We start from the raw sequence: 25,513 nt of genomic DNA, 5'->3' as shown, positions 1-25,513 counted from the left end.
ATCCTGCTACACAGGTGATAAAATCATCCTGTTCCACAAGAGAGCGAATCATCTTGTCCCACAAGAGAGAAAATCATCTTGTTCCAGTGTGCACCACCAGGGGAGGGTGAGTCACCCTGTGGTCGTATGTTGTTCGAGTAAGAACCGCAAGCCCTCAGAGCTCCCAGAGCTCAATGTATGCAACATGCAGGACCCTTGTACAAGGCTTTCTTGACGACTCCAAGTCATTTGGGAAGATCACAGATTAGATCTTTCCTTGGGGCTTTAACAAGTTGTATCAACCTGTACATCATCTTAATGCGATGGAGCCTCCTTTCTCATTGACTTACCATATCCCATATGATGTCTATCTGCTGGAGCATTCGACGAATACGAGATTCCTCAATAATCGAGTCCCACCTCTGGTTGTTACAGAGAATCACAGTGGTATGTGTTCAAACAGTTCACTGAAGAGCTTCCCTAACCAGGCAGCTTCATACGAGATCATACTCGTAGATATGTATCGGGTCTCGACGGTGCTTATGGCAACCAACTTTTGCTTCCTGCTCATCCATTATATCGAAGCAGAATCCAAAGAGAAACAATAGTAAAAAGTGCTCCAGTGATCCTCCACACTACTTGCCTAATCAGCATTCGAATAATCATGTAGTTTCATATTTCCAGTAGTGGATCTCAATCCATGAGAGATTGTGTCCTGAAGACATCTCAGAAGATTCTTGGCACCAATCTAATGAGGCTCAACCAAATATGAGCTAACAGTGCTAACTGCAAAACATATGTTTGGATGGAGGTTCACGAAGAACATCAACACGAATGAGTTTTTGAAACTCAGAGGCATTTCCCAAATCTCATCTGACATCACTACCATATAACTTCTAAAAGTTAAGATCCTTGAGGTAGTCATAGGCTTGCAATCCACCATACCAAATCTTTTCAGAATCTTCACCACATATTTTCCTTGAGATAGGAAAATTTCCCTTGGCTTCTGCCACACTTCAAGTCCTTGGTTCTTCATTTCAAATTCAGAATCCAATTCCCTCTTACATTTGTGAATGAGAGGGTATGCCCCTATTAGAATGAGGTCATCCACATACAACACCAATATGAGAGGCTTGTCATCTTTAACCTTAAAGTAAAGGTTAGGATCGGCTTCACTCCTAGTGAATCCCAGCTTCATCAAGTAGCTATCGATCCTATCATACCATGCTCGGGGTGCTTGCTTCAACCCATAGAGAGCCTTCTTCAACCTGCATACATGAGATTTTCAATCATAAATATCAAGTCCTTCAGGTTGCTCCACATAGACCTCTTCTTTGATCGAACCGTGCAAGAACGCGATCTTGACATCCATTTGATGTAGGTTCCATCCTTGTGAAGCCACAAGGGCTATGATCAAGCTGATGGTCATATATCTCGCAACAGGTGCAAATATCACATCATAGTCTATACCTTTCTTTTGGTAGAAACCACGAGCAACAAAACGAGCCTTATACTATTCCATACTTCCATCTGCTGCAGCTTTATCTTGTAAAGCCATTTTGAAGTAACAATTGTCTTTTCCTGGGGACTGGGAACTACTTCCCAGACATCATTCTCCATAATGGTCATAGCATCCTTCCATACTTGATGCTTAACGGCATCTGAGAATGATGAAGGCTCATTTTGTATGATTGTGCTCATACTGGTCAGGTATCCATGATACCTGTTGGGTTTCTTACTTTCATGGAAGGTTCCTCAGGGTGCAGCATGTCCTTCAGCATCATCAAGTATCCCCCTAAGCCATGAAGGCCTTTTCCTAGAAGAGGAAGGCTCATATGAAGGAGGATCAATCAGATTCATGGGTTCTTCTACATCAGGCATTGATTCATCATCCTTTTCTTTCAGTTCGCTAGTGTCGGCTTCTTGAGAGCTCCTCAAAGTCAGAAGATTGTCCACCTTGCTGAGAGCCATATCTTCGTCAAAGGTGACATCATGACTAATCACGACTTCCCTTTGACCGGCTACATAGATTCTATAGCCTTTAGTATTTTCACCATAGCCCACAAAAATTCCCTTCTTTCCAGATGCACCCAATTTATATCTTTTCTCTTTCGGCACATGAAAATATACAGGGCTTCCGAAAATTCTAAAATGAGAAACATCAGGTTTCCTATCGGTGAACTTCTCTTCAGGAGTCTTGGAACCCAATGTTTGATGAGGGCATCGATTTTGTACATATACGACAGTGTTTCCAGCTTCAACCCATAGAAACTTCGGAAGTCTTTGATCATGTAGCATGGCCCGGACAGCTTCCATAATCATGCAGTTCTTCCTTTCTACCACACCATTCTGTTTAGGAGTATATGGTGTAGTAGTCTCCCTCTTGATGCCAGCCTCTTTACAAAAATCATGGAACTCATTAGATTCATATTCAGTCCCATTATCAGTTCTTAAGATCTTGATCTTCTTTTCGGTTTGATTCTTGATCAGGGCTTTGAAGTGTCGAAACCAAGAGAACACTTCATCCTTCCTTTTCAAGAAGTATATCTAGGTCTTTCGTGAATAGTCATCTGTAAAAGTAAGATAATATGAATATCCTCCTAAGGAGTTCACAGGCATCATACCAGATATGTTTGAGTGAACTAGTTGTAATATATCGGAGGTCTTGCTTTGACTTGAGGGGAATGGTCCCCTTATGAGCTTTCCTTCGGCACATCCCGGACACACACCTTCTTTCTCTACTTGGAATTCGGGCATCCTTGTTACCATCTGTCTTACATCGGGTATAGCTTTGTAATGAAGGTGGGCCAACCTCCGATGCCAAAGTTCAGACTGAAGATTTGTGTCACAAGACATGACACCTAGCGGGCTCCACCGACCTGATATAAAGAATCAACTCGAAACCCAAAAGTGAAAGCATCTTTAACATTATTTTTCCATATACATACCTTGCCATCGCTGAAGGTTACCTTGTAGCCTTTTTCTTCCATTGCTGAGATGAATACCAGGTTCTTTTTGAGATCAGGTACATATAATACATTATGGAATTTCTAGCCTTCTTGAATGGATGTCCTCTTCCTTGATTTCTAGCATTCCTTTTACCTTTGCTATCAGAGGGATTTTGATCATCATCCCAGTGTGAGTACTTTTTATTAGGGCACTCCCTTGCATAGTGACCTGCTTTATCGCAGATGTAACATCGTTCTTTTATTCCACCCTTAGGTCCAACCTTTCCTTTTGATTTAGTCCCGGAATTATTTCTTTTCGTAGCATGAGAAGAAAAGGTAGCAAGAGGACCTTTAGGCATTGGCATTTCTTGCTCTTCTACCCTTGTTTCTTCTTTAATGCATCTAGCCATTAATTTCTCGAAACCAGGAATTACATTATTGTTCAGAAGAGTAGTCTTGAACACGTACCATTCGGATGGTAATCCTCCAAGAGTCGTGAGTGCCATTTCTCTGTTAGTAATAGTCTCCCCAATAGATAGGAGATCGTTCTTGATCTCGGTGATTCTTAAGAAGTATGCTTGCATACTCTCATCTTTACCCTTCTTGATTTCCCTCAGCTTATTTCTAAGAAACAAAACTTGATTTGCATCATTAACTTTAAATAAACTCACCAGTCTATCGTAGATTTCCTTGGAGGTGTTCAAGTCGGAGATGTAGGCCACCAAGTGCTTGTCGATAGAGTCCTGGATGATCTTCTGTTTTGACTTCTCTGGTTTTCCATTTGATCCATGTAGCAGCGGATGCATTTGATGGAGGCTCAACAATATTGCCTCTTACATGGTCCAGCACTCCTTAATCTTCTAGGGTTAGATCGATAGACATCTTCCATCCGTGATAGTCAGCTTTCTCATGAAGCTTGTCTTCGGTAGGAAAGAGTGTTGAGGACCCCATAGTTCTTTTAGGATAGCCTCGCCAATCTTCTCTTTGGTGATTGCTCTTGCTCTTGCTCGGGCTTTGTCTTCACCTCAGTTCTGATACCATGTTAAGTTATGGTATGTTCTCTGCTTATAACAGTTTACTTCTTTTCCTTATTATATTCCACAGATTAGCAATCACATGTACATAAAGTAAAGTGCAGATAGAACATCAAACAATCGACAGAAAACAAGCCAAGACAAGAGACACAAGATGTGGCGGCTAGCCAGGGACAAACCCCACAATGTGTGGGGAAAAACTTTGATCAAATCTTCTTTTCTCTTCAGTAATTCAGTAGAGAGAAATAGTACAATAAATCTGATTTATATCAACAGTAGCAAACCCTAGATCAGTAGCATCATCATTAGTGGCTTCATCATCAAACTAAGGCAGACGATATCTCACAAGCAGATCGTCAGATCAACTTGATTCCACCACCAAAAGTTGCGGCTTTCAGAGGAGGTTCAGATGAAACTACAGTGCAGTTTAGATGAGGAGATCTTCTAGTCCACGCAGGCCAAACTTCACTTCTGTAGTTGCAGCTTTAGTTTCAGCAGCTTCCTTCAAACTAGGGTAGTCAATATCTTGCAAACCGTCTATCGGATTGACTTGATTCCACCACCAAAAGTTGCGGATTTCAGAGGAGGTTCAGATGAACCTACAACGCAATTTAGATGAGGAGATATTCTAGTCCACGCAGGTCAAACTTTACTTCTGCAGTTGCAGCTTCAGTTTCAGCAGCTTCCGACTTCACATGTGTGAGGGAGAGACCCTTTTCTGCGCAGTAGAGAAGAGACTCTTTTCTGCGCAGTAGAGAGAGAGAGAGATGTGATGAGATGAGTGAGTCCAATTGAGGAAAAGTCCTTCTATATTTATACACAACGTTGTTGTTTGAATAGATGCAACTGTTGGGCTTCTGAGCCTACATGAGTTGTAGGTCGGCTTGATAATAATTCCATAATCAAAATAAATTCATATCTCCATGAATACTTATCGAAATCGGATGATCTTTATATCAATCCTACACCTCTCAATGAGAGGAATCTAATAAAAATATTATCAGCCATGAATAAGATGACCCACATGAAGTTTTTCCCTAGTTTCCAATTTTAACAAAGATCAAGAGACCCAAGAGATTGACTAGGTAAAACAGTTACCCACAGCAAAGGAATTGCAGCCAGAAAGAATTCTGGACAAGACGGTGTTTAAGAAAACAAGAGGACAAGAATACTTCCAGTATTTGGTAAAATGGAAGGATCAGCCAATCGATGAATCTACTTGGGTTACAGAAAACATGCTACAGAAATTAGGCAGTTTTGTAGATGAGCTCATGGACAGGAGCCCATGAAGAATTTTGTCCTCAGGAGTCTGATGTAGGAGCATGTGACTTGGAAGGAAAAATCTTCAAACTTATTCCAAAAATAAATAAATAAAACTACATGAAAAGGAGTGGGGTCCTTTAGCAATCAATTTCCATGCTTTTCTAGCTTAGGATAAGGATAAAATTTAAGAATAAAGATCATGTTGTAATAATCGCTTATTGGATAAGCTGTAGTAAGCTTTATGGATAATTGCTTTAAATCGCTCTATGTAATTAGCATGCTTTTTTAAGGGATAAGGACCGAGAGGGATTATCTATTATTTTAAAAAAGAAATAATGGGATTTCTTTGAGGGGGGTTGGCCCGGAGACATTGTGATCTTGAAAAAAACCCTCTCTCTGTGCATTGGAATTTATGGTTCTTTGTTAACTGGTAATTGTATGCGTGTATCAGTTTCAGTTCCTTCTTCTGAGTCTGAATATCAATGAATTAGCCTTATTTTCCAATTAATACTTCGGCTGAAGCCTTTAGATTGTGTTTCCTTCATATTAGCGAGCCTGGCTTCTTTATTTTCTTTACAGAGTTCTGCGGGCAAAACTCTATTTTACACAGAGAAGTCATGAAAATACTTAGCCAGAGCAGAGTTCCGGACATGAAATTTTATTGAATCTGGTTCATACCCATATCGGGTCTGAACCATTATCGCATCGTAGAACCACAAGTGAATCGGAAGGACCTTTGGAACTATCGAGTGCCGAAACTCCGACAGCTCGGACCCGAAATACTATAGAGAAGGGTGGAAAATAATTTCTGGTCCACGATTGTTATCACATCACAAGATCGGAGTGAGAGGAGCCAAGCCTTTAGAATATTGGAGTCATTGATTACGATCTCCGATAACACTACGTGTTATCGCATCGGAGGAAGGAGCGTTGGAAGGGCCGATTGTAACCACCGATAGTGTTATCTGGGTATAATGCTTTTCTTTGAAGTCTTGCGCCGATAGTGTAATTCTTTGGAATTAACACTATAGTGGTTTTAAAAGTGCTGATAGTGTTATTCTGTTCCTTTGGAACAGAAGCCCGCTGACTGTGTATTTTGCGTTGAAAACGCAGTTTCCTCATTTTAAAGCAACACTAGTATATTATTATAATTCCTATGGAATTATAGTCCGAAAGGAGGAAAACATGCAAAAATATGATTTGTGGCCTATAACAAGGGTTGGAGTGATCAGAGAGAACCTCATGAAGCAGTCAATCTAACAATAGATGAATGACACACCAGTTGAAACAGAAGAAGGAGAAATTCAGCCAGAGTTAGAAGAAATTATATCAAGTTTCGGCCACTTATCTCTATCACCTGCACCCAGGCCACCAATTAATCCCTTGGGTTTATTATTCATTTGGGTTTATAATGTAAATAAGTTGGGTTTACTATTCCCTTAGGTTTATAATATCAATCATGGTCAACCATTTTCAATCATAGCCAACCATGGTCAACCATGTTTGAATGTTGCATTGTGACAAGGATTGTCTCACCATCAAAATAAACCATGTTTATTTTAGTGTTCGTAGTATTTATATTTGGGTTTATCAATATTGGGTTTATAATATTAGTCCCATGGGTTTAATATTATTCCCTTCGGTTCATAATCCCTTGGGGTTTTAGTATTAATCCCTTAGTTTTATTATTCCTTTGGGTTTATAATATCAATCCCTTGGGTTTATTATTCCCTTAGGTTTATAATATCAATCATGGTCAACCATGGTTGATTCTCGCATTCTAACAAGGATTGTCTCACCGTCAAAATAAATCATGTTTATTTTGATGTTTGTAGTATTTACATTTGGGTTTACGATTGTTGGGTCTATAGTATTAGGCCCTTTGATTTAATATTATTCCATTGGGCTTTTAGTATTAATCCCTTGGGTTTATTGTTCATTGGGGTTTTAGTATTAATCCCTTGGGTTTATTGTTCATTTGGGTTTATAATATCAATCCCTTGGGTTCATTATTCCCTTTGGTTTATAATATCAATCATTTTAAACCATTGTCAATCATAGCCAAACATGGTCAATCATGGTTGAATGTCGCATTGTGACAAGAATTGTCTCACCATCAAAATAAACCATGTTTATTTTAGTGTTTGTAGTATTTATATTTGGGTTTACCAATGTTGGGTTTATAATATTAGTCCCATGCTTGAATGTCACATTTTGACAAATATTATCGCACCATGAAAATAAAACATGTTTAATTTAGTGTTTGTAATGTTTATATTTGGGTTTACGAATATTGGGTTTATAATATTAGTCCCTTGGGCTTAATATTGTTCCCTTGGGTTCATATTCCCTTGGGGTTTTAGTATTACTCCCTTCGGTTCATTATTCATTTGGGTTTATAATTAGTGTTTGTAGTATTGATATTTGCCTTTACTCAATGTGAAGTTTATAATATTAGTCCCATGGGTTTAATATTATTCTCTTGGCTTCATAATCCCTTGGGTTTTAGTATTTATCCCTTGGGTTTAATATTCATTTGGGTTTATAATATCAATCCCTCGGGTTTATTATTCTCTTTGGTTGATAATATAAATCATGGTAAACCATTGTCAATCATAGCCAAACATTGTCAACCATGGTTGAATGTCGCATTGTGACAAGAATTTTCTCAGCGTCAAAATAAACCATGTTTATTTTAATATTTGTAGTATTTATATTTGGGTTTACCAATGTTAGTTTTATAATATTAGTCCCTTGGTTGAATGTCTCATTTTGACAAAGATTGACTCACCATGAAAATAAACCATGTTTATTTTAGTGTTTGTAGTGTTTATATTTGGGTTTAACAATGTTGGGTTTATAATATTAGTCCCATGGGTTTAATATTATTCCCTTGGGATTTTCGTATTAATACCTTAGTTTTATTATTACTTGGGGTTTATAATATCAATGCCTTGGGTTTATTATTCGCTTAGTTTTATAATATCAATCATGGTCAACCATGGCCAACCATGGTTGAATGTGACATTGTGACAAGGATTCTCTCACCATGAAAATAAACCATGTTTATTTTTGTCTTTATAATATTTATATTAGGGTTTACCAATGTTGGGTTTATAATATTAGTCCCTTGGGTTTAACATTATTTTCTTTGGTTCATAATCCCTTGGGGTTTTGATGGCAGGGTTACCCCCGCTTACACCCACAGTATGCATGTAAAATGCATGGACACCTTTTTTCCCAGGAATTTAACTCTCTAATGAGTCAAATCTTCAACCATGAATGGTTAAGGCCCTATTCATCAGTTCCTTTATATCGGAACTCAATCACCCCACTTAAACCTCCTATCGGGACTTTAAACCTCCTCATAACCTTCATTATCTCTTTACCCGCATATATATAACCTTTCCTTTCTTTAGGCTTGGTTAATATATATTTATCGCATAAAATCTTCTATCGGCACTATTTTCCTTATAAAACCTTTTACAAAGGAAATGCCACAAAACATGCCTTTTTGCTTTATATGGCCTCTGCACGTCTTTCGAGGTTCCACCTTTATCGCAATTGGGTATCGACTCCTCCGCGGTTCACAATAATACACACCTCCTCCACACCCGATATGCGATTAACTGTCGGACTTCACAAATGCGCCCATATAACCCTGTCGGAGCCTTTTACACTATCGAGAGCATTAATCTTTCGGTTTTCCTTTAAAAACCCTCCGGGACAACAAAATATCAAAAATACATAGAAATTCAAAGGAAAACTCCGCCGGAACACAAAGCCAGATCTTAAATATTATGAACCCGAATCTATGAATCGTCGGGTCTGCACCTTTGTTACTTTTCTGCAGCGCTCCGACCTCCAAAACCTCTGATCCCCGATCAGCGATCACTCCGATCACTATCGGTGTATCGATATATCGCATATCAGCCATCGGAGTATCAGGCCATCGGCAATCAACACTTCCTTCAGCAAGACCCCTTCCACTTGAATTATCAACAAATAAAGGAGTCAAATCCTTTTGCTTCTCCTGCAAGTCTTCAAGTATTTTACGAAGCCGAATGATTTCTTTGGTGGCTTTAGCTGCTGCAACATATTCGGCTTTGGTGGTAGAATCAGTAGGGACAGATTTCTTACGTGACCTCCAGCTAATGGCCACTGATCCCAGATTCATCAAATAACCAGAACTAGAGATCCCATTCTCCTTTTCACCATCAAAGTCAAAATCTGAATATCCAATGAGATGGAAATCTGCAACTTTGGAGTATTTGATGCCAAAAGATTGAGTGCCTTTCAAGTATTTCAACACTCTTTTTGCTGCATTCCAATGACCTTCACAAGGTTGATGCATGAACCTGGAAAGTATCCTTACAACAAAAGTAATGCCAGGTCTAGTAGTGGTTAAAAAAATTAAACTTCCAACAAGTTGCCTATACTTTGTTGGATCATCAAACAAACTTCCTTCAGTGGAAGTAAGCTTCAAATTATGCTCCACGGGAGTAGAAACAGGGTTACAATCATGCATTCCAAACTTGTTTAATAGTTTTCCAACATAATTCTTCTAAGAAATGTAAATGTGTTTGGTTTGTTGAGCAACTTCATTTCCCAATAATAATGCAACAGATCCAAATCTGTCATGTCAAAGATTTTCTGCATCTCCCTTTTAACAAACGTTATATAACTATCATTGTTCCCTGTATTCATGAAATCATCAACACAGACAACTAGATATACAACAAATTTTCCAATCTTTTTGACAAATAAAGTTGCATCATCTAGGTCAAAAATTTTGTAATTCAACTTAAGGATGTGTTCAGTCAACTTTTCATACCAAGCACGAGATGCTTGTTTCAATCCATATAATGCTTTGATGAATTTGCATACCTTATTTTCTTTGCCTTTGATAGAAAAACCCTCAGGATGAAACATGTAGACATACTCTTTCAAATCTCCATTCAAAAAGGTTGTTTTCACATCCATATGATGTATCTTCCATCCTTTTTGTGCTGCAAGAGAAAACAGAGTTCTGATTGTGCCCCATTTCATTGTAGGAGAAAAAGTCTTTGTATAATCAACACCTTCCTTTTGAGCATAACATTTAGCTACAAGTCTAGCCTTATATTTGTCAAGTGAACCATCTCCTCTATACTTGACTTACAACCAATAGGTTTGATGCCAATAGGAGGATCCACTAACCTCCATGTGCCATTTTGAATAAGGGCATCATATTCTTTCTTCATTGCATCCTTCCATTCATCACAATTAGTAGCTTCTTCAAAACAACTAGGTTCACTAATTATGGAATAATTACAATCATGAGAAACATTACCTGTAGAAGAATTGCATGTCTCATAATCATCATATTTTCTTGGAAATTTGCGAATACGAGTGGATCTTCTCAAATATTGTTGAGGTTGTTGTGAAGGACACTCATCTCGAAGTGCAGGTTCTTCAGGAACACTTTCTGATTTTGTAGAAACAATGTTATCTTCCAAATGTTCCTCAATAGAAACATCTTCATGAATTAAATATGGAACACCCACAGACTAATTCAAAATGGGAATTCCCCTCTCAGTATGTGGAGTTGTATTGTCATATTTAAAGTAAAATTTCTTGGATGCAAATTTCTCTTAATGAGCAAGTTGTTTATCAATAGTAGATAAATCTTTTGTAGATTCTAAAAAAATGACATCTCTGGAAAGAATAATTTTTTTCTTTTCTTCATCATATAATCTATATGCTTTTGAAGTATTGGAATATCCCAGAAAAATACACTTTCGACTTCTAACATTTAATTTGTTTCTTTGATTCTTAGGAATAAGTGCATAACAAGTAGATCCAAAAACTTTAAAATGTTGAACTGTTGGTAACATGTTGTACCAAACATCAAATGGTTATTTGTTGTTGAGGATAGAAGGACATCTATTTTTAATATATGTTGCACAAACTACTGCTTCTCCCCAAAACATTAATTTGACATTTTTGAAAAACATCATCGATCTAACCATGTTAAGCAAAGTCCTATTCATCCTTTCTACAACATCATTTTGTTGTGGATTATATGGAATAGTAGTATGGTGTTTGATGTCATTATCTATTATATATTGTTCAAAATATTTTGAAGTATATTCACCTCCATTATCCGTCCTTAAGATACCAATATTCTGTTGATTTTCATTTGTAACCATAAGATGAAATATTCTGAACATACCAAAAACTTGTGACTTTTCCTTCAAAAGATAAACCCAACACATCCTCGAATAGTCATCAATAAAGGTGATTATATATTTATTTCCATTTGCAATTGGTACATGCATAGGTCCATGAAAATCGAAATGCATAAGACCTAATTTTTTGGAAGATCTAGAAACAAAATTATGAAATGACTGTTTATTGTGTTTCCCCAAGATGCAAGCATCACATGGTGTGAGCTTTCTTGGAATAGTGGGAAGAACTTTAATGCCCTATTATTTCATAGTTGATATGACCAAATCTAGCATGCCATAATAAACATGAAGATAAAAGATTATCTTGTTTCACTAACAGAGTTGAATTTGTAGAAGACTATGTAATAGATGAATTACTATTCCATTTCAATAGTGTACCTTCTTCAACACCAGTCATAATTACTTAATATAAAGAACATCCTTCAATATATAATCTACTAAACGTGGAATTTTTAATCTAATTGATCCAATTCTTGATGGTTTAACTTCAGACTTATCAACAAAATAAACAACACCATTAACATTATCACTAAAACTTTCAAAAACATTTTTCCAGAATGTCATATGACAAGTAGCATCTGAATCTAAAACCCAACTATTATCGCATGAAGAAAATGTAGTATTAAAAACATTATCAATATTGAAATCGCAGTGAGAAAGTATATAATGTGTAGATTCATTTCCTTTATTTTTTTAGAATATGATTTCTCTGTCTTGTCGTTAACTGGTTCTTTCTTGTCGTTATTAATATTCTCCCAAGGAACCCTACAATTAACTAAACTATGACCAATTTTTGCACACCTATAACATATGATATTTGATTTAGACTGAAAATTTTTCTGTGTCTGGGCATTTTGATGTCTATCTCTTTGATTGTTGTTATTGCTACCCCCCTGCCTCTAAAATCCATTCTGCCTCGACCTCTGGGATTCTTTCCACCTTTGGCAGACTCATTTTGTGATTTACGTTATTTTTGTGCGTGACACAAGGTTTCTGTATTAGTAGCAGAGACAAACTCTTTCTTCCCAAAATCCTTTTCTCTTTCTGCAATTTAATTCACTAATTTATCAAAAGTAATTTCCTTTAATTGTCCACTAGCTTGAAGAGATTCCAAGTAGTGAGAGTATGCAAGGTGTAGGGCTTTGATGAAGGCAATTAATTGTAAATCTACTTTAACACCTGTGGCTTCTATATCATGGAAAATATCCTTTATTTCATAAGTGAATTTCATTGGATCATTGTCCTTCATTTACAAATTAAATAACTTCAATAACAATTGAATAATCTCCAATTCTGAATGTGAATCATAGAGTTCCCTTAAAATTTCTAATGTTGCATATGTTGTCTTACAGGAATGAATGTATCTTCTTACCTCTTCAGAAACTGATGTTGTAATCATAACATAGGCTTTATTATTCTTGACTTCCCAAATGACACAATGTTTGTCATCAACTGATCGTTCTGGTGCAATTTATTTATCTTCCGCGTCTTTCTTTCCTTGGCAAACATCTTGCCACAATTCATTAAAAATCAATGCACTCTTGAGTTTTCTTATCCATTATGGGTAATTTTCTTTCCCAGAAAGTACAACTCCAACCAAAGGAATTATAGATGTCATGAAATTAAAAAAATCTTTTAGTAATTATGACAAATTGCAAAAGTTTGTATGAGAAATATTTCACTGTCTGTAAAAAATCTGCGAGCTCGATCGACATTCCGGAAAGGTCTACCAAAATGCAACCAAAGTTTAAAAACTTAATAATTTACCAGCTATCAATTGTCGACAATGTTGGCAAAACAAAAGTTCACAATGTAAATGGTGGGGACAACACACAACCAATCCAACCAACGATCGTCGTAGATGGCAGGGACAACAATCAAGAAGACATCATATGCCATTCAATCAACGATCCAATCCAACATATCAACAGTATGAGGTGGAACAAACATGCAGAAAATTATGAGGCCGGTGATTCCGTAATCGGTTGCAACAAAACAACCAATGCGTAAATCGAGGACCCTCATTCATTGTAGGGGCATGCAGGTGGGTGGAAAATATCCCTGACTGTGGTCCTATAAACCATCCATTGCACTCTAGTGGGTTGCAAAATTTACCAACACACGGTCAACCCACGTGTAATTCTAATTCCGCCACGTGTTCTATAGCAATAGCAACAAGCCAATGGATTTCTAACTTGGTATCCTCAACCCCGCTCTTATACCACTATTACGTGCAAAACAAAAAGAACTCCATGATTGAATCATTTTTTATTAAGAGAAATTTTTAAATACTTATACAATCAAAGATAGTTACCAGATCATTACGAACTGACTGGTAGTTTTGCTAACAGCTTGTAAGCAAAGAACTAATTCTAAGCTAGTATTGTACAATATCCTGTAGGATTAGTTAACAAAGTTGCTGAGGCATACCAATGAATTTTCTTTCGAGAATTGTAGGATATCAAAGGGATGACAAAACTATGTTAAGGCTTAGGTTTTATGCTGGAACTATTGTCAAGTTTATTCCTGTAGTCCTTCCTTTGGTTAATCGGCTCCAATATTGTGTACAATATCTACTTCGACATTTTGAGAACATCTTACCTCTCTCTGATCTAAAGCAGGTTCACTTGACCAAGTTGAAGAAGCATCATTTGATTCTTGGAGGGCTCAATTCATGTTGGTATCAATTCATGTGGTCCTTTTTTAACAATCTTTTGGGAGATTTGTTTTTGTTAAATGTGCTTTCTCGAAAAAGTTTTTGGGCACGCATTTTTTATTTCCAAGGATTTTTTACAAAAAGTGTTAAGAGCATTTGTAAATGATGCCCATTAAAGAACAGTCATATTCCCCTGCCATTTGGGTGTCACAGTGACGAGGTTATGAAACCATTCCTTGTTGGCTAATTATGTAAATCTACTTGATTGATCTTATTTATGTGGTGATTGGGAGTGTGAAGCTATTGTCATCAGCAACTTTCCTTTGTAGCAATTTTTTCTTTGCGAACTTGGTATTTTCAAGATGGGTCAAAGATTGCAGGAACTTTGTTAGAAGAAGGCAACGAATGAACTTCGTAAAGAGGTTCTTCAATTGCAGTTTGTGGTAACTCTATTGCAAGCAAAAAATGAAACACTTAAAAATAGGTTGCAAACATTAGTAGCTGAGAAAATCCACAAGGTTGAACATTTGGAATCAACCATGGGAAAATATTTCAAGATGCTTGCAGATGAATTTCAAGAGAATATTGATCTCCTTGATGATTTGCAGGAGGAAGTTGAGTCTTTTTCTTACTCAAATTTGAAGAAGAAACTAAAAGAGAAAAATAATCAACACATTATGGAGATTGATTATTTAAAAGAAACAATGATGGAGCATTATCATTTTCTGAAACAAGATTATGATGCCTTGTCTCAAAAGCTAATTGAGAAGGATGAGGTCATTCAAAAGATGCAAGAGTCTAAGCAAGAAACTGAATTGGAAGTTAGTCATCTTAAAAAATTTGAGATGGAGACAGTTGATGTTAAGGTGCTAAGCTCTCCTTCTTCCACACTTGATGACATTGATTTTCAGATGACTGATGCAGATGATCATGAATCATCACATGTTATTGTCACACACAGTTTTGAAAAGCATACTACTGGTATTTGATCCTGAATTCTGAGCAAAATGGGATATACGGAGGTGGAATTGGGAAAAATGGATAGGGAATCATTGCTCCTATTAACCGTGTAGTGCAAACATCAAGATCATGTCTTGGATACGATCCTATTGCTGCCTCATCACCTACATCCAACTGTGTTGTGCTTGAAGAAAATTATCATGATAAACATATTGATGACATAGCTGTTAATTTCATTCCAGATAAAAACGTTGTGGCACCCAACTTTGAGTCTGAAAAAACAAAAAATGAGTTATCTGCACATCCTCATCAGAATAAATTACCCAACAATCAACATGCTTGTTCAATTGCTAGTCCTGCATTCAAATCATTACAGAAGAGACGTGAAAGAATGAATTGTGGAATAGTGCCAACCATCAGGATCGACTTTGGATAGATCGATGAATGGTCATGACATCATTTGAACCAATGCTTGAAGAATTCATATAATTGTATTGCATCAATTGTTCATTATTCATTTCCATTACCCTCAGTTATGTTTCAGGGGGGGAATTTGTTGACAACGAAGACTGTTGATTCTTTCTTCTTGAAGTTATGTTTTAGAAGGGGGGGGGTGTGTGACAATTAGATGATGAAAAATATTGTTGTCGTTGCTTTGTTGAAAATTGTCATCTTTTGTGTTTCATCAGTGTGATAGTGATAGTGTTAAGACAACTTCAGGAGTGTTGTTGTACGACATTTGAGTTGAGTTTGTCATACTTGACATGCCTCATTGGTTGTTTGTTGGTTGATGGTGTTCCTTATGTTTGAAGCCTTTGTCTTGGTTCTTTACCATCACCTAGTTTCTTTGAAGAATTTTTTGGAGAAGTTGACAATGTTTTCAATCCTCGTGCCTCTGCAACAATCGTAGTTCATAGATCGACCAAAATCATTGGGGTTTCATGGCTCTCATCTTCGGAGTTCCAGTACTTCAACACTTCCCATTCAATGGATCATTATGGGATCTACAATTTAAGCTCCACAATAATTTTAGCATTGGTATCTTTCTCTGTTTTTCTTTGGGGGGGTGGGTCTTTTCCTATGGTTTTTTCTCTCTTTCTCGACTAATGTGAGTTTTTCCATGGGTACCTAATTAGGCCTCATTGTCAGGATCCATTCTTTGTTTTATTTTTTCTTTAGTTACTCCCTATGTTTCACGTAAAGGGGGGTGATGGAGTTTGTCTTTTCCAACACTTCATTTCCCCATGAGCTAAGTATGGTGAGTTGTAAGCTCATGTAGGGACTTGTATTTACCCATTTGTTGTTGTTATAATTATCTGACACTGGGATTCATCCATTGCTATATAATGGAGGCTTTCTATGTACTTTAACATAACAATGTGAGTAACTAAATATAATTTGAGCACTAGCATCTTTGTCTCTTTTTGGGGGGGGAGTTTTCTCCTACGGTTTTTTCTCTTGTTATCCTCTTATGAGATTTTTGTACATGGGTACCTAATCAGGCCTTATTTTTAGGACCCATTCTTTGTTTTCTTTCTTCTTAAGTGACTCCCTATGTTTCGCTTAAGGGGGGTTGTTGGAGTTCATCTTTTCCAATGTCTCATTTCCCTATGAGCTAAGTATGGTGAGTTGTAAGGTCACATAGGGACTTGCATTTTCAAGTTATCGTAGTTATCCTTAACTGACAATGGGCCTCCTCCATTGATATATAATGGAGGTCTTCTATGTACTTTTATATAAACTTGTGAGTAACAAAATACTCTTTCAATCTATCCTCGTTGAGCTTTCTATGCCTTTTTTTTGTGTAAGCTTGGAAGTACTTTATTTTTTCTATTAATCATATATAGGCTGGTAACAAAAAATATGTCTGGTGGCCTCAACCTACCTGAGGGAAACCAAGTTCGTTGGCCACCGATCAACATCATATGCTGTCCAAAATTTAAATAGTTTGAGAATCTCCATCCATGCTAAATAAGCTATTGTATCTACTATAGGTTTAATCATTCTACTATCAAAGTAAATGCTATTCGACCAAATCATTGTAGTAATAAAAAAAATGCATTACTTCCTATCTTATCTTCATTCATTCATCTACTGATTCATTGGGAGCCAGGTCATTAGCACTCAACCTAGGAATTTCATTCTGCAACAAGCTTTGAATTTGTTTGTCCATTCGACCTAAGCGGACATTCTGATGATATTGTTGCACCTATGCAACCTGAATCTCCCTTTGAATATCCTTTAAGCTTGACCCCTCTTGTTGTGTTTATGGTGGTTCCTCCAGATTCCTATTTTCTATCATGGCCCTTGCCAGTAGGTTCTTAATCACCCAGTAAAGTTGGACTGTCTATCTGAATAGCATTTTCTCGCCTCGAGTGTGTCCCAGGTCAATGACCAAGGGATCCCATTCATCCATTGGAAGCGGCTCTATCCCTGCCTTGGCATTCAACTCTGCCTCCCATGTTGAAATTATGGCCTTAACCTGTGCTGGAGTTCCCCCATGGTATGCATGAATGATGTTCTACATTCTTTCCTCTCAATTTTTCTCGCCCCTCTTCTGCTGGGTCTTGTTGGTCAAGGCCATTGACCTTTTCTTTTTGTTGTTTGTATGTTTTCAAGCACGACGACCCCCTCTTCTTCCTCACCTCACTTCAACCTTCATCATTTTTCTTTCAATCAGAGTTACTTCCAGCCACGACCACTCTTGACTTCTTTCCTTGTCCCAGAGCAGGAGCGTCGGAGTGAGAAGGGGAGGAAAATTAAATAGACATGTAAGAGTAGCGTAAGAAGAAACATTAAAACCAAACCATATGTCAGTGTTGGCCTCCGGCTATTCCATGTGAAGCACCATTACGGAGTCTCGATTCCGGGTTTGAGGGTTGTAACCCGAATTCCCCCCAATCCCTTCACAACTTGCCTTCATCCTAACTGTACCTAGATGTAAGTGATTTTAATTCCTCTGCCTCTCAATTCTCCCCATGGTGCAACCTACCCGCAAGCTTCCTGGCTTAGGCTCTACGACAACCAGTTTGATAGACACATAGGTTTTGGGATGCACAGGAAAAAGGATGCAAGTGGCTGACCAAGTTCTAACTAGAATGATAGGCCCGCCAAGGTTTGGAGACCCCGGTTCCTCACTCCTACCCATCTAGACATTGAAATTACCATGTAACCTGACTTTGACTGAATTGGATGAGAGAATGGTGAAGGACATAACCAGGATAGACAACATTCCCTCCCCCAATTTGTCATTCGACCCTCTACCTTGCCATGTCTCCCGTTCCTCGAAATTAGCCACGCTAAGGCATAATTGACAGTCGAATCGGGGTTCGAGTCCCCTAATTCCCTGTTATTGCCCCTCCGCTCCAAATGTTTACCAAGAAGCCAAGCTACGACCAGTTGGCCAAGCTTTCCAACTTTGTGATGCCCCAACACCCCGTTCCTAACCCACTAGGTCTGAAAATCACCCAAGAACCAGAAAAATCTATATTGGACAGATATGCAAGTGGTTTGGATCCCAGACCCCCATTTGTTCCTATTTGGCTTAGAGAATTGCCAAGCAACCTCAGGCCCTCAGGGAAGCCTCAGCCCCTTCTTAGTCCCAGACACCTGGTATTAATGAAAGCAAGAGCGAAGTTCACGACCCAGGTGCCAAGAGCCGCCCCTAACCCTCCATTTATCCTCTTTTTCCCCACCAAGTTACCATATAATGTAGAAATTAAAATACTAAACATCAACAACAAGCTTTCTATGTCTTTTTTAAATGTAGATATGTTTAACTTATATTTGAATTTTTAATAATAGTAATAATAATAAAGTTATAATTTAGTTGGTTTTTTTTTTATGATTTTAAATTTTTTTACCAACATGTGGATGTTCATTATAAATTGATATCTATCTATGTTTACCATCCATTTAATTTAAATATAATCATTAGAAAATCAAATGCACATAAAATTTGAGAAATAATTGATTAATAAATAACATATTTACAAGAGAGATATTGGCCTCTCATTCTTCACTCTCACACACTTTTACATACTTACATGCCTCATCGGCTCACCTAGATTTATACAAATGGATTTGAACCTAAATTAGGTTCTAGATCCTAAACTAACTCTCGAGTAGGGGAATTTGAGGTCTAAAATGGGCCTCCTAAGGAAATTATAAAATATAGTGGAAATAATAAAATAAGATTAGGTTACATCATCAAATTTTAGAGGGAAAAAGGAAAAAACTATTTTATCAACTCGTATTTTCAAGTGATCTCCCTATGGGTTTACTCAAAATTCAAATGGAAATACTCGTTGGATGCAAAATTTGATTCTTCATCCTAGTACCCATGTTACATACTTTCGATAGACCCTACTACATGAAAAATGAGAAATACATTAAAAATGTGATTGCAATCACGTTTTTTCATGTATTTCTCATTTTTCATGTAGCAGAGTTCATTGAAAATAGGAACCATGGGTACTCCTTGGATAAGGAATCAAATTTTTCACCCAACAAGTACTCCCACTCAAAATTGAGTAAAACCTTAGGGATATACGTTGAAAATATGAGTTAAAAAAGTAGTTTTATTATTTTATTATTTATTAATCTTTTTACTTTTTTGCTCCAAAAATGGTGAATCATCGCCTATGGTTGATATCATCATCTTAAATCCTATTGGTTCTTATAAAGTTTATTTTGGTTGTACATTTTTCTTAGGTGGCCCATTTTAGACCTCAAAATCATGATCCATAAAATCTCTCATCCAATCCCTTATCCCTACATAAGAGCTAACTGTTAAAATTGGAAACTAGGGCCAAACTTCATATGGGTCATCTTATTCATGGATGATAATATGTTCATTAGATTCCTCTCGTTGATAGGTGTAGGATTGATCTAAAGATCATTCGATTATGATAAATATTCGTGGAGATATGAATTTATTTTGATTATGGAATTATTATCAAGCTGACCTACAACTCATGTAGGCTCAGAAGCCCAACAGTCGCATCTACTCAAACATCAGCAGTTGTGTATAAATACAGGAGGAAGTTTCCTCATTTTCACTCACTCATCTCATCACATCTCTCTCTCTACTGTACAGAAAAGAGTCTCTTCTCTACTGCACAGAAAAGGGTCTCTCTCACACACACATGTGAAGCCGGAAGCTGCTGAAACTGAAGTTGCAACTGCAGATCCAAACTTTGACCAGCGTGGACCATCAAACCTCCTCTTCTGATCTGCGTTGTAGGTTCATCTGAACCTCCTCTGAAGGCTGCAACTTTTGGTGGTGGAATCAAGCTAATTTGACGGTCGATTTGTGAGATATCGACTGCCCTAGTTTTGATGATGAAGTCGCTAATGTTGATGCTGCTGATCTAGGGTTTACTACTGCTGATATAAATCAGATTTATTATACTATTTCTCTTTGTTGAATTATTGAAGATAAAATAAGATTTGATCAAAGGGTTTCCCCACACATTGTGGGGTTTGTCCCTAGCTAGCCACCACATCTTGTGTCTCTTATCTTGGCTTGTTTTCTGTCAATCATTTAATGTTCTATCTACACTTTACTTTATGTACATGTGATTGCTAGTCCGTGGAATATAATAAGAAAAAGAAGTAAATTGTTATAAGAATAGAACATACCATAACTTAACATGGTATCAAAGCTGAGGTGAAGACAAAGCCCGAGCAAGAGAAAGAGCAATCACTGAAGAGAAGATAGGCAAGGCTATCCTAGAAGAACAAGGAGTGTTGGACCATGTGAGAGGAAAAATTGTTCAGCCTCCATCAAAAGCATCTGCTACTGCCAGGTACAAATGGAAAACTGGAGAAGTCAAAACAAAGAAGATCATCCAGGACTCTATCGACAAGCACTTGGTGGCCTACATCTTTGAATTGGACACCTCCAAGGAAATCTACAATAGACTGGTGAGTTTATTTAAAGTTAATGATGCAAATCAAGTTTTGTTTCTTAGAAATAAGCTGAGGTAAATCAAGAAGGGTAAAGATGAGAGTATGCAAACATACTTCTTAAGAATCACCAAGATCAAGAAAGATCTCCTATCTATTGGGGAAACTATTACTCACAAGGAAATGGCACTCACGACTCTTAGAGGATTACCATCTGAATGGTACGTGTTCAGGACTACTCTTCTAAACAATAATGTAATCCTTGGTTTCGAGGAATTAATGGCTAGATGCATTCAAGAAGAAACAAGGGTGGAAGAGCAAGAAATCCCCTTGCCCAAAGGTACTCCTGCGGCTTTTTATTCTCATGCTAAGAAAAGAAATAATTCCAGGTCTAAATAGAAAAGAAAGGCTGGACCTAAGGGTGGAAGAAAAGGACAGTGTTACATTCGCAATAAAGCATGTCACTATGCAAGGGAATGCCATGATAGAAAGGACTCTCACCGAGATGATGATCAAAATCCCTCCCATGCCAATCAAAGGAATGACAAATTCAATAGCAAAGGTAAGAGGAGAGCTGGGAATCAAGGAAGAGGACAACCATTCAAGAAGGCTAGAAATTCCAAGATGTATTAAATGCACCTGACCTCAAAAAGAACCCAATGTCCATCTCAGCAATGGAAGACAAAGGCTACAAGGTAACCTTCAGCGATGGCAAGGTACGTGTATCAAAAAATAATGTTAAAGATGCCTTTACTCTTGGGTTTCATGTTGATTCAATATTTCAGGTCGATGAAAGTCAGATAGGTGTCATGTCTTATAACACATCTCTTCAGTCCGAACTTTGGCATTGGAGGTTTTCCCACCTTCATATAAAGATATACCCGATGTAAGACATATGGTAATAGGGATGCCCAAATTCCGAGTAGAAAAAGAAGGTGTATGTTCAAGATGTGCCGAAGGAAAGCTCAAAAGGGGACCATTCCCCTCAAGCCTAAGCAAGACCTCCAATATATTACAGTTGGTTCACTCAGGCATACCTCAGGCTGGCATTAAGAGGGAGACTACTACACCACATACTCCAAAATAGAATGGTGTGGCATCATACGATTGTGGAAGCTGTCTCTATGTTTAGATGATGTAACAATGCTTGATGTGGAAGAACCGATGGATCCTATTTATCCACCTGAGCCTTCCTCTTCCAGGATGAGGCCTTCATGGATTATGGGGATACTTGATGATGCTGAAAGACATGCTGCACCCTGAGGAACCTTCCGTGAAAGTAAGAAACCCAACAAGTATCAGGGATACCTGACCAGTATGAGCACAATCATACAAAATGAGCCTTCATCATTCTCAGATGCCGTCAAGCATCAAGTATGGAAGGATGCTATAACCATTATGGAGAATAATGTCTGGGAAGTAGTTCCTAGACCCCAGGACAAGACAATCATTACTTCAAAATGGCTTTACAAGATAAAGCTGCAGCAGATGGAAGTACGGAATAGTATAAGGCTCGTTTTGTTGCTCGTGGTTTCTCCCAGAAGGAAGGTATAGACTATGATGAGATATTTGCACCTGTTGCCAAATATATGACCATCCACTTGATCATAGCCCTTGTCGCTTCACAAGGATGGAACCTACATCAGATGGATGTCAAGACTGCATTCTTGCATGGTTTGATCAAAGAAGAGGTCTACGTGGAGCAACCCGAAGGATTTGAGATTTATGATCAAAAATCTCATGTATGCAGGTTAAAGAAGGCTCTCTATGGGCTGAAGCAAGCACCCCAAGCATGGTATGAGAGGATTGATAGCTACTTGATGAAGCTGGGATTCACTAGGAGTGAAGCCGATCCTAAACTTTAATTTAAGGTTGAAGATGACAAGCCTCTCATATTGGTGTTGTCTGTGGATGACCTCTTTCTAATAGGTGCATACCCCCTCATTCATAAATTTAAGAGGGAGTTGGCTTTTGAATTTGAAATGAAGAACCAAGGTCTTGAAGTGTGGCAGAAGCCAAGGGAAATTTTCCTATTTCAAGGAAAATATGTGGTGAAGATTCTGAAAAGATTTGGTATGGTGGACTGCAAGCCTATGACTACCTTGAGGATCTTAACTTTCAGAAGTTATATGGTAGTTATGTTGGACGAGATTTGGGAAATGCCTCTGAGTTTCAAAAACTCATTCGTGTTGATGTTCTTGGTGAACCTCCGTCCGAACATATGTTTTGCAGTTATCACTGTGAGCCATATTTGGTTGAGCCTCACTAGATTGGTGCCAAGAATCTTATGAGATGTCTTAAGGACACAATCTCTCATGGATTGAGATACATTGCCGGAAATATGAAACTGCATGATTATTAGAATGATGATTAGACAGGTAGTGTGGAGGATCACTGGAGGACTTTTTAGTGTTGTTCCTCTTTGGATTCTGCTTCAATATAATGGATGAGCAGGAAGAAGAAGTCGGTTGCCATAAGCACTACTGAGACCGGATACATATCCACGAGTATGATCTCGTATGAAGTTGCCTGGTTGGGAAGCTCTTCAGTGAGCTGTTTGAACACATACCACTGTGATTCTTTGTAACAACCAGAGGTGGGATTTGATTATTGAGGAATCCCATATTCGTCGATTGCTCCAGCAGATAGACATCATCTGGGATATGGTAAGTTGATGAGCAAGGAGGCTCCATCGCATTAAGATGATGTACAGGTCGATACACCTTGTCAAAGCCCCGAGGAAAGATCTAATCTGTGATTTTCCCAAACGACTTGGAGTCATCAAGAAACCCTTGTACAAGGGTCCTGCATGTTGCATACATTGAGCTCTGGGAGCTCTGAGGGCTTGCGGTTCTTACTGGAGCAACATATGACCACAGGGTGACTCACCCTCCCCTGGTGGTGCGCACTAGAACAAGATGATTCACTCTCTTGTGGGACAAGATGATTCACTCTCTTGTGAAACAGGATGATTCGCTCTCCTATGTCGCAGGATGATTAGTTCTCATGTGAGGCATGGATTGATGTGTTCTCCATAGCGATTGTAGCAGGATTGATGTGTTCTCCTGTGAGGCCTAGATTGATGTGTTCTTCATGGCGATTGTAGCAGGATTGATGTGTTCTCCATGGTGATTGTAGCAGGAATGATGTGTTCTCTTGTGAGGCCTGGATTGAGGTGTTCTCCTTCGCAGTTGTAGTAGTATTAATGTGTTCTCTTGTGAGGACAGGATTGATTAGTTCTCCTATCGAGGCATCCTACCCATGCAGTCTGGGACTCATGGGAAGTACCTCTCATCTGATCAATGAGTAGGGAAATGAAGTTAGGGATCATAGTAGTACCGATGGATGCATCATTGTATCTACCGTACTCCCTACACTAGGATGACCTCCATTGATTTGGGATCAATGATACTGGTCTGGGACTAGTGGTAGGAGTAGTACATTCTATGACACTAACTTCGGGTCAGTTGTTACTGGTCTGGGACTAGTGGTACACACTCTGAGACTGGCTTTGAGTCAGTGGAAGATGTTACTGGTCTGGGACCAGTGGTAGGAGTTGTACTCACTATGACGCTAACTTCGGGTTGGTTGAGACTGGTCTGGGAACAGTGGTACATACTCTGAGACTAACTTTGAGTCAGTATGATACATCCTCGATCATTTCTTCTTCTTCATAATTCGGACAAAAGTAGAGCAGAACAGAATAAAGCAGAGCAGAGCATAACAGAGCAAAGCCATACAAATCAGTACAGGGTAGAACAAGACAAAGCAGAACAGGAAGAATAGAGTAGATCAGGGCAAGGGACAGGCTGTATAGGGTAGTGCATTTGATGCATGAATAGTAGTGACCGACAGACAAATTGTAGATGAAGTTCTCCCTAGTTGAGAGGGAGTGTTAAAATTGGCAACTAGGGCCAAACTTCATGTGGGTCATCTTATTCATGGTTGATAATATGTTCATTAGATTCCTCTCATTGAGAGGTGTAGGATTGATCTAAAGATCATCTGATTCCGATAAGTATTCATGGAGATATGAATTTATTTTGATTATGGAATTATTATCAAGCCAACCTACAACTCATGTAGGCTCAGAAGCCCAACAGTCACATCTATTCAAACATCAACAGTTGTGTATAAATACAGGAGGACTTTTTCTCATTTTCACTCACTCATCTCATCACATCTCTCTCTCTCTCTCTACTGCGCAGAAAAGAGTCTCTTCTATACTAAGCAAAAAAGGGTCTCTCTCTCACACATGTGAAGCCAAAAGCTACTGAAACTGAAGCTGCAACTGCAAATCCAAACTTTGACCAGCATGGACCATCAAACCTCCTCTTCTGATCTACGTTGTAGGTTCATCTGAACCTCCTCTGAAGGCTGCAACTTTTGGTGGTGGAATCAAGCCGATCCGATGGTCGGTTTGTGAGATATCGATTGCCCTAGTTTTGATGATGAAGCCGCTAATGTTGATGCTGCTGATCTAGGGTTTGCTACTGCTGATATAAATCAGATTTATTGTACTATTTCTCTCTG

This window comes from Pinus tabuliformis, chromosome 8 (assembly GCF_031772625.1).
Source record: "Pinus tabuliformis cultivar Carrire ecotype Pingquan chromosome 8, CPIR1, whole genome shotgun sequence".
NCBI classification, from domain to species: Eukaryota; Viridiplantae; Streptophyta; class Pinopsida; order Pinales; family Pinaceae; genus Pinus; species Pinus tabuliformis.
This window is presented reverse-complemented; position numbering follows the sequence as displayed.